Source organism: Somniosus microcephalus, chromosome 1, assembly GCF_052327205.1.
Source record: "Somniosus microcephalus isolate GS21.2 chromosome 1, FLI_Smic_1.0, whole genome shotgun sequence".
NCBI classification, from domain to species: domain Eukaryota; kingdom Metazoa; phylum Chordata; class Chondrichthyes; order Squaliformes; family Somniosidae; genus Somniosus; species Somniosus microcephalus.
The window spans coordinates 262,927,954-262,937,509 of record NC_140987.1 but is presented as its reverse complement, the minus strand read 5'-3'; the positions used below and the strand labels follow the sequence as shown (position 1 = coordinate 262,937,509).

The following is a 9,556-nucleotide window of genomic DNA, read 5'->3' as shown; positions in this document are numbered from 1 at the left end:
CTTCTCTCCTCCTTCCCTCCTCCTCCTCCTTCCCTCCTCCTCCTCCTTCCCTCCTTCTCTCCTCCTTCTCTCCTCCTTCTCTCCTCCTTCTCTCCTCCTCCTCTCCTCCTTCTCTCCTCCTCCTCTCCTCTCTTCTCTCCCTCTCCTCCTTCTCTCCCTCTCCTCCTTCTCTCCCTCTCCTTCTCTCCCTCTCCTCCTTCTCTCCCTCTCCTCCTTCTCTCCCTCTCCCTCTCCTCCTTCTCTCCTCCTTCTCTCCTCCTCCTCCTCCTTCCCTCCTCCTCCTCCTCCTCTCCTCCTTCTCTCCCGCTCTCCTCCTTCTCTCCCTCTCCTCCTTCTCTCCCTCTCCTCCTTCTCTCCCTCTCCTCCTTCTCTCCCTCTCCTCCTTCTCTCCTCTCCCTCTCTCTCTCCTTCTCTCCCTCTCCTCCTTCTCCTCCTTCTCTCCTCCTTCCTCTCCTCCTTCTCTCCTCCTTCTCTCCTCCTTCTCTCCTCCTTCTCTCCTCCTCCTCTCCTCCTTCTCTCCCTCTCCTCCTTCTCTCCCTCTCCTCCTTCGCTCCCTCTCCTCCTTCTCTCCCTCTCCTCCTTCTCTCCCTCTCCTCCTTCTCCTCTCTCCCTCTCCCTCTCCTCCTTCTCTCCCTCTCCTCCTTCTCTCCTCCTTCTCTCCTCCTTCTCTCCTTCTCTCCCTCTCTCTCCCTCTCCTCCTTCTCTCCCTCTCCTCCTTCTCTCCCTCTCCTCCTTCTCTCCCTCTCCTCCTTCTCTCCCTCGCCCCTCCCTTTCTCTTACGGTAAACAAGAACGTTCTCAGGATCCTGCATGAGATAATAATAAAAATAGATAAAGAGGATGGTACTAGAAAGGCTGGCAGTACTTAAAGTGCATAAGTCACGCAGTGCGGATGGGATGCATCCTAGGTTGCTAAGACAAGTAAGGGTAGAAATTGCGAATGTGCTGGCCACAATCTTCCAATCCTGCCAAAGGACGGGAGAATTGTAAATGTTACACCCTTGTTCAAAAAACAGGAGAAGGATAAACCTGGCAATTACAGAGGCTTATAATGTTGCCAAAAAGAGTAGTAAGCCTGAGGATTGGGAGGATGCAGCAAAGGAGGACCAAGAAATTAATAAAGAAAGGGAAAATAAAATATGAGAGTAAACTAGTGAGAGACATAAAAACAGACTGTAAAAGCTTCTATAGGTATATAAAAAGGAAAAGATTAGTGAAAGTAAATGTGGGTCTCTTACAAGTGTCTTACTGTAATTATATCGGGCCCTGGTGAGACCACACCTGGAGTATTGTGTATAGTTTTGGTCTCCTTACCTAAGGAAGGATATACTTGCCATAGAGGGAGTGCAACGAAGGTTCACCAGACTGGTTCCTGGGATGGGGGATTGTCCTATGAGGAGAGATTGAGTAGATTAGACCTATATTCTCTAGAGTATAGAAGAATGAGAGGTGATCTCATTGAAACATACAAAATTCTTACAGGGCTTGACAGGGTCGATGCAGAGAGGATGTTTCCCCCGGCTGGGGAGTCTAGAACCAGGGGTCACAGTCTCAATAAGGGGGCGACCATTTAGGACTGAGATGAGGAGAAATTTCTTCACTCAGAGGGTGGTGAATCTTTGGAATTCTCTACCCCAAGTCGGCTGTGGAGGCTCAGTCATTTATATTCAAGACAGAGATCGATAGATTTTTGAATATTAAGGGAATCAAGGGGTATGGGGATAGTGCAGGAAAGTGGAGATGAGGTAGTAGATCAGCCATGATTTTATTGAATGGCTCGAAGGGCCATATGGCCTACTCCTGCTCCTATTTCTTATGTTCTTACATTACAGACCAGTCAGTTTAACGTCCGTGGTGGGGAAGCTTTTAGTAACATTAATCCAGGAGAACATTAACAACCACTTAGACAAGTATGGACTAATAAAGGAGAGCCAGCACGGATTTGTTAAGGGCAAATCGTGTTTGACTAACTTGATGTGAGATTTTTTGATGAGGTAACAGAGAGGGTGAATGAGGGCAGTGCAGTTGATGTTGTGTATATAGACTTTCAAAAGGCATTTGATAAAGTACCACATATTAGGTTTCTTAACAAAATTGAAGCCTATGGGTTAAAAGGGGCAGTAGTATCGTGGATACAAAATTGGCTAAAGGATGGAAAACAGAGTTGTGGTGAATGGCTGTTTTTCGGACTGGAGGGAGGTATACAGTGGTGTTCCACGGGGGGGTTCTTCTTCTTAAGCAGTCCCTCGGAACCGAGGATGACTTGCTTCCACATTAAAAATGAGTTCTCAGGTGACTGATGAGTCCAATGCTGGACCTACAGTCTCTGTCACAGGTGGAGCAGACAGTGGTTGAAGGGGCGGATGGGTGGGGTGCTTGGGTTGACTTGCGCTGCCTGCGCTTGGCTTCCGCTTGCTCCTGGCGAAGAGACTCGAGGTGTTCGGCGCCTTCCCGGATGCTTCTCCTCCACTTCGTGCAGTCTTGGGCCAGGGATTCCCAGGTGTCAGTGGGGATGTTACACTTTTTCAAGGAGGCTTTGAGGGTGTCCTTGAAGCGTTTCCTCTGCCCACCTGGGGCTTTCTTGCCGTGTCAGAGCCCCGAGTAGAGCGCTTGTTTTGGGAGTCTCGTATTGGGCATGCGGACAATGTGACCCGTCCATTGGAGCCGATCGAGCGGGGTCAAAGCTTCGATGCTGGGGATGTTGGCCTGAGCGAGAACACTGACGTTGGTGCGCCTATCCTGCCAATGGATTTGCAGGATCTTGTGGAGGCAGCGTTGGTGGTACCTCTCCAGTGCTTTGAGGTGCCTGCTGTACATGGCCCATGTCTCTGAGGCATACAGTAGGGCGGGTATCACTGCTGCTCTGTAGACCATGAGCTTAGTGCCGAGTCTGAGGTCTTGGTCTTCAAACACTCTCTTCCTCAGGCAATCGAAGGCTGCACTGAAGGTGGTGTTGGACTTCGTTATCGACATCTGCCTTTGTTGACAGTAGGCTCCCGAGGTATGGAAAGTGGTTCACGTTGTCCAAGGCCTTGTCGTGGATTTTGATAATTGGGGGGCAGTACTGTGTGGCGGGGGCAGGTTGGTAGAGGACCTTTGTCTTATGGATGTTTAGTGTAAGGCTCATGCTCTCATACGCTTCGGTGAAGGTGTTGATGATGGTTTGGAGTTTGACCTCCGAGTGAGCGCAGACGCAAGCGTCGTCTGCATATTGTAATTCGACAACAGGATGGGACGACCTTGGATCTGGCCTGGAGGCAACGGAGGTTGAACAGTTTCCAGTTTGTTCTGTAAATTAGCTCCACTCTAGCGGGGAGCTTACTGAGGGTGAGATGGAGCATTGCAGCCAGGAAGATTGAGAAGAGTGTTGGTGCGGTGACACAGCCTTGTTTGACCCTGGTCCTTACATGAATTAGGTCTGGTGGAACTGTTGGTCAGGATCACGGCTTGCATGTCGTCATGAAGCAGGCAGAGGATGGTGACAAATTTTTGAGGGCAGCCGAATTTGAGGAGGACACTCCATGATCCCTCACAGTTGAGTGTCGAAGGCCTTTGTGAGATCAAAGAAGGCCATGTACAGTGGTTGGTGCTGTTCCCTGCATTTCTCTTGTAATTGACGTGCGGTGAAGATCATGTCCATTGTGCCCCTTAGTGGGCGAAATCCGCATTGCGACTCTGGGAGGAGCTCTTCGGCCAATGGGAGAAGGCAATTGAGGAGGATTCTTGCGATGACTTTCCCTGTGGCCGACAGCAGGGAAACTCCTCTGTAATTACCGCAATCGGACTTGTCACCTTTCTTGAAGATGGTCACAATTACGGCGTCTGAGATCCCCTGGCATGCTCTCCTCCTTCCAGATAAGAGAAATTAGTTCATGAATTCACGCCAGTAATGCTTCTCCGCCATGCTTTAGTGCCTCGGCGGGGATTCCATCTGCTCCTGGGGCCTTGTTGTTTTTCAGTTGTCGGATGGCCTTTTCAACCTCATGCCAGGCTGGGGTTGTGCTGAGATGGTGGCGGGTAGCATGCTGCGGGATTGAGTTGAGGACACTTGCGTCAAAGACAGAATCTCTGTTGAGATCTTTGAAGTGCTCCTTCCAGCGGGCACTGACTGCCTCTCTGTCCTTGATGAGTACCTCTCCGTTCTTGGCCTGCTGTGGGGTAGGACCTTGGGTGCTTGGGCCGTAGATGGTCTTGACTGCGCTAAAGAATCCACGCACATCGTGGTTGTCGGCTAGCTGCTGGATCTCCTGCACTTTCTCCACCCACCATCTGTTCTTTAGGTCGCGAGTTTTTTGTTGGACCTCGGCCTTCAGGCGTCTGTAGAGCTGCTTTCTTGCTCTCGAGTTCTGTTGCTGTTTCCAGATCAGGAATGCCTTGCGCTTGTGGCTTATTAGCTCCTGGATCTCCTGGTCGTTCTCGTCGAACCAGTCTTGGTGTTTCCTGGTCGAGTGACCGAGCGTCTCTTCACAGGTGCTGATTATGGAGGCCTTGAGTGCAGACCAGACGCTGTGGGCACTCTGTGTCTCTGCATCACTGGGAGTCGTCAGCTTGTTTGTGAGGCACAGGCTGAATAGGGCATTCTTAGCGGAGTTTGAGTGCTCCAGCGTTGATTTTCCTGCGGCATTGTTTCTGTTGCCACCGCTGTCTTGGGGCTACATTGATGGAGATGACAGAGCGGATTAGGCGGTGGTCTGTCCAGCAGTCGTCAGCTTCTGTCATGGCGCGGGTGATGCGGACGTCCTTGCGGTCCCTCGCTCGGACGATGACGTAGCCCAGCAGATGCCAGTGCTTGGAGCGAGGGTGCTGCCATGAAGCCTTGTAGTTGTCTCTCTGACGGAACAAGGCGTTGGTTATGACAAGGCCATGTTCTAAGCATTTCGACAGGAGGAGGGTACTGTTGGAGTTGGCTTTCCCTGCCCCCTCTCTGCCAATCACACCTCCCCAGAGGTCTGTGTCCTTTCCAACTCTGGCGTTAAAGTCGCCATGGAGCATCAGCTTGTCGCCCTTTGGGACTTGGGACAGGGATTGTTTGAGGCTGGAGTAGAATTCCTCTTTGGTCTCGTCTGTGGCTTCCAGTGTTGGGGCGTACCACAGGGTTCAGTACTAGGATCACTGCTGTTTTTGATATACATTAATGACTTCGGGGTACAGGGCACAATTTTGAAATTTGCAGATGACACAAAACTTGGAAGTGTAGTAAACAGTGAGGAAGATAGTACAGGAAACTCTTTGGTATCCGGCACTGATGGGACCGGGATGGTGCCGGTTGATTAAAAATTCCGGATAAGGAAGAAGGGACATAGAGTGACAATGGCCCAAGGTATGCTGGAGCCCCGTAGCGCAGCCAGAAGTGCTGGAGCCCCGTAGCGCAGCCAGAAGTGCTGGAGCCCCGTAGCGCAGCCAGAAGTGCTGGAGCCCCGTAGCGCAGCCAGAAGTGCTGGAGCCCCGTAGCGCAGCCAGAAGTGCTGGAGCCCCGTAGCGCAGCCAGAAGTGCTGGAGCCCCATAGCGCAGCCAGAAGTGCTGGAGCCCCGTAGCGCAGCCAGAAGTGCTGGAGCCCCGATCACACAGCCAGAAGTGCTGGAGCCCCGATCACACAGCCAGAAGCGCTGGAGCCCCGATCACACAGCCAGAAGCGCTGGAGCCCCGATCACACAGCCAGAAGCGCTGGAGCCCCGATCACACAGCCAGAAGCGCTGGAGCCCCGATCACACAGCCAGAAGTGCTGGAGCCCCGATCACACAGCCAGAAGTGCTGGAGCCCCGATCACACAGCCAGAAGCGCTGGAGCCCCGATCACACAGCCAGAAGCGCTGGAGCCCCGATCACACAGCCAGAAGTGCTGGAGCCCCGTAGCACAGCCAGAAGCGCTGGAGCCCCGTAGCACAGCCAGAAGCGCTGGAGCCCCGATCACACAGCCAGAAGCGCTGGAGCCCCGATTACACAGCCAGAAGTGCTGGAGCCCCGTAGCACAGCCAGAAGCGCTGGAGCCCCGATCACACAGCCAGAAGTGCTGGAGCCCCGATCACACAGCCAGAAGCGCTGGAGCCCCGATCACACAGCCAGAAGTGCTGGAGCCCCGATCACACAGCCAGAAGTGCTGGAGCCCCGATCACACAGCCAGAAGTCGTGGAGCCCCGTAGCACAGCCAGAAGTCGTGGAGCCCCGATCACACAGCCAGAAATGCTGGAGCCCCGATCACACAGCCAGAAGCGCTGGAGCCCCGATCACACAGCCAGAAGTCGTGGAGCCCCGATCACACAGCCAGAAGCGCTGGAGCCCCGATCACACAGCCAGAAGTGCTGGAGCCCCGATCGCACAGCCAGAAGTGCTGGAGCCCCGATCACACAGCCAGAAGTCGTGGAGCCCCGTAACACAGGTACAGGGGACCCGGTTACACAACCAGAGGTGCAGGAGCCATGGTTACACGGCAAAAGGTACGAGATCCCTGGTTACACAACCACAATTATACAGTATACGGAAGCCTCAAAACCTACTCCTGAATTTTGCCGGTTATTCGAGAATTCCAGATAATTAGGTGCCGTTTAAATGAGAGTTTCCTGTAATAGATTTCAAGAGGACATAGACAGGCTGGTGGAATGGGTGAACACATGGCAGATGAAATTCAATGCAGAAAAGTGTGAGGTCATAGAGTCATAACGGCACAGAAGGAGACCATTCGGCCCATTGCGTCCGTGCTGGCTCTCTGTAGAACAATCCAGTCAGCCCCATTCCCCCGCTCTATCCCCGTAGCCCTGCAAGTTTATTTTCCTCAATTGCCGATCCAGTCTCCCCTTTGAAAACATTGAGTGTCTCTGCTCCCACCACTTCCGCGGCAGCGAGTTCCAGGTCTTCACTACTTGCTGCGTAAAAAAGTTTTTCCTCACATCTCCCCTGTATCTCTTGCCCAAAGTGCCAGGCAATGACCATCTTCAACAAGCAAGACTCTAACCATCTCCCCATGACATTCAATGGCATTACCATCGCTGAATCCCCCACTATCAACATCCTGGGGGTTACCATTGAACAGAAACTGAACTGGAGCAGCCATATAAATACTGTGGCTACAAGAGCAGGCCAGAGGCTGGGAATTCTGCGGCGAGTGTCTCACCTCCTGACTCCCCAAAGCCTTTCCACCATCTACAAGGCACAAGTCAGGAGTGTGATGGAATACTCTCCACTTGCCTGAATGAGTGCAGCTCCAACAACACTCAAGAAGCTCGACACCGTTCAGGATAAAGCAGCCTGCTTGATTGGCACTCCATCCACCACCTTCAACATTCACTCCCTCCACCACCGGCGCACTGTGGCTGCAGTGTGTACCATCTACAAGATGCACTGCAGCAACTCGCCAAAGCTCCTTCAACAGCACCTTCCAAACCCGCGACCTCTACCACTTTAGAAGGACAGGGCAGCAGACGCATGGGAACATCACCACCAACAAGTTCCCCTCCAAGCCACACACCATCCTGACTTGGACCTGTATCGCCGTTCCTTCACTGTCGCTGGGCCAAAATCCTGGAACTCCCTTCCTAACAGCATTGTGGGTGTACCTACACCATATGGACTGCAGCGGTTCAAGAAGGCGGCTCACCACCATCTTCTCAAGGGCAATTAGGGATGGGCACTAAATGCAGGCCTAGCCAACGACGCCCACATCCCATCAATGAATTAAAAAAAAACTTAAATCTGTGTCCCCTAGTCCTTGTACCATCAACTAGTGGGAACAGCCTTTCCCCGTCTAGCCTATCCAAACCCGTCATAATCTTGTACACCTCTATCAAATCACCCCTCAACATCTTTTGCTCTAATGAAAACAAATCCAGCTTCCCCAACCTGTCCTTGTAGCTAAGATCCCCCATCCCCGGAACCATTCTGGTAAATCTCCTCTGCACCCTCTCAAGGGCCTTCACATCCTTCCTAAAGTGTGGTGACCAGAACTGGACGCAATACTCCAGTTGTGGCCTAACCAGCGCTTTATAAAGGTTCAGTATAACTTCTCTACTTTTGTACTCAATACCTCTATTTATGAAGCCCAAGATCCCATATGCTTTGCTAACCACTCTCTCAATATGTCCTGCCACCTTCAGGGACCTATGCACATTAACTCCCAGGTCCCTCTGTCCCTGCACACTCTTTAAAACTGTGCCTTTAAGTGTATATTGCCTCTCCCTTTTCCTTCTGCCAAAATGCATCACCTCACACATCTCTCTATTAAATTCCATCTGCCACTTGCCTGCCCATTCTGCTAGCCTTTCTATGTCCTGTTGCAGTCGATTGGTATCATCCTCACTGTTTACCACACCCCCAAGTTTGGTGTCATTGACAAATTTAGAAATTCTACTTTGTATTCCAATATCCAGGTCATTTATATATAAAAAAGCAGTGGCCCCAGCACTGACCCTTGGGGAACACCACTGTCTACCATCCTCCAGTCTGAAAAGCAGCCATTTACCACAACTCGCTGTTTTCTGTCCTTAAGCCAATTCCTTATCCAAGCTGCCACTGACCCACCTATTCCATGAGCCTCAATTTTGTTAACCAGCCTTCTATGTGGTACTTTGTCAAACGCCTTCCTAAAATCCATGTAGACAACATCCATTGCATTCCCTTCTTCAATCATCCCTGTTACTTCATCAAAAAATTCAATTAGATTAGTCAAACATGATCTGCCTTTTACAAATCCGTGTTGGCTCTCCTTAATTAGTTTAAACCTCCAAGTGCCCGTTAATTTTTTCCTTGATTATTGTTTCTAAAACTTTACCCACCACTGATGTTAAACTGACCAGGATTGTAGTTACTAGGATTGTCCTTACACCCTTTCTTGAACAATGTTGTCACATTTGCCACTTTCCAATCCTCAGGCACCTCCCCCGCATCTAGGGAAGATTGGAAAATTATGGCAAGCCCTTCCGCTGTCTCCTCCCCCAATTCCCTTAGCAACCTGGAATGCAAGCCATCTGCACCAGACGACTTATCCACTCTAAGCATACCCAGCCTTTCTAGTACATCCTGTCTATCAATTTTCACCTTTTCCACTTCTACCGATATTTTGTCAGCATCCACCTCCTTAGTAAACACTGATACAAAGTACTCATTGAGTATTCTAGCCTTGCACTGCGCCTCTAAGCATATATCACCTTCTTTGTCCCTAATAGGCCCCACCCCGCCTCTTACTACCCGCTTACTGTTTGATGTGCCTCAATTATTCCGAGACTCGAAGTTAGCAGAACAAAAGTAAGGCTTTTATTAACTCAGAACATAACACGTAAAATAGAGAGATGTCTACCTTCAGGAGGCTGATGCCGGACTGAAGTTAGATTACAAAGGAGCCAGGTATGGGCGGAGCCCTGCACACAACCAGTTCCAGCACATTCCAATACATAATACATGAGGACTGGGGGAAGGGAAAAGACACAGAAAGCAGGCAGTTACAAGACACAGAAAACAGGCAGTGATGAATGGAATATATTTCATCACATTCACCCCTTCTATAGATTTAGTCTGTTCGGGGGTTTGATAGTCCTCTGCGACCGACGTGGCTGTTGTGGTGCCGCGGG

The 9,556-nt window shown here is 51.0% G+C and overlaps 1 protein-coding gene across 1 annotated transcript in view; it reads left to right on the top strand.

The window, feature by feature from the left end:
• inip (ints3 and nabp interacting protein) overlaps positions 1-9,556 on the top strand; it is a 45,545-nt gene that overhangs the window by 5,371 nt on the left and 30,618 nt on the right. The window lies entirely within an intron of this gene.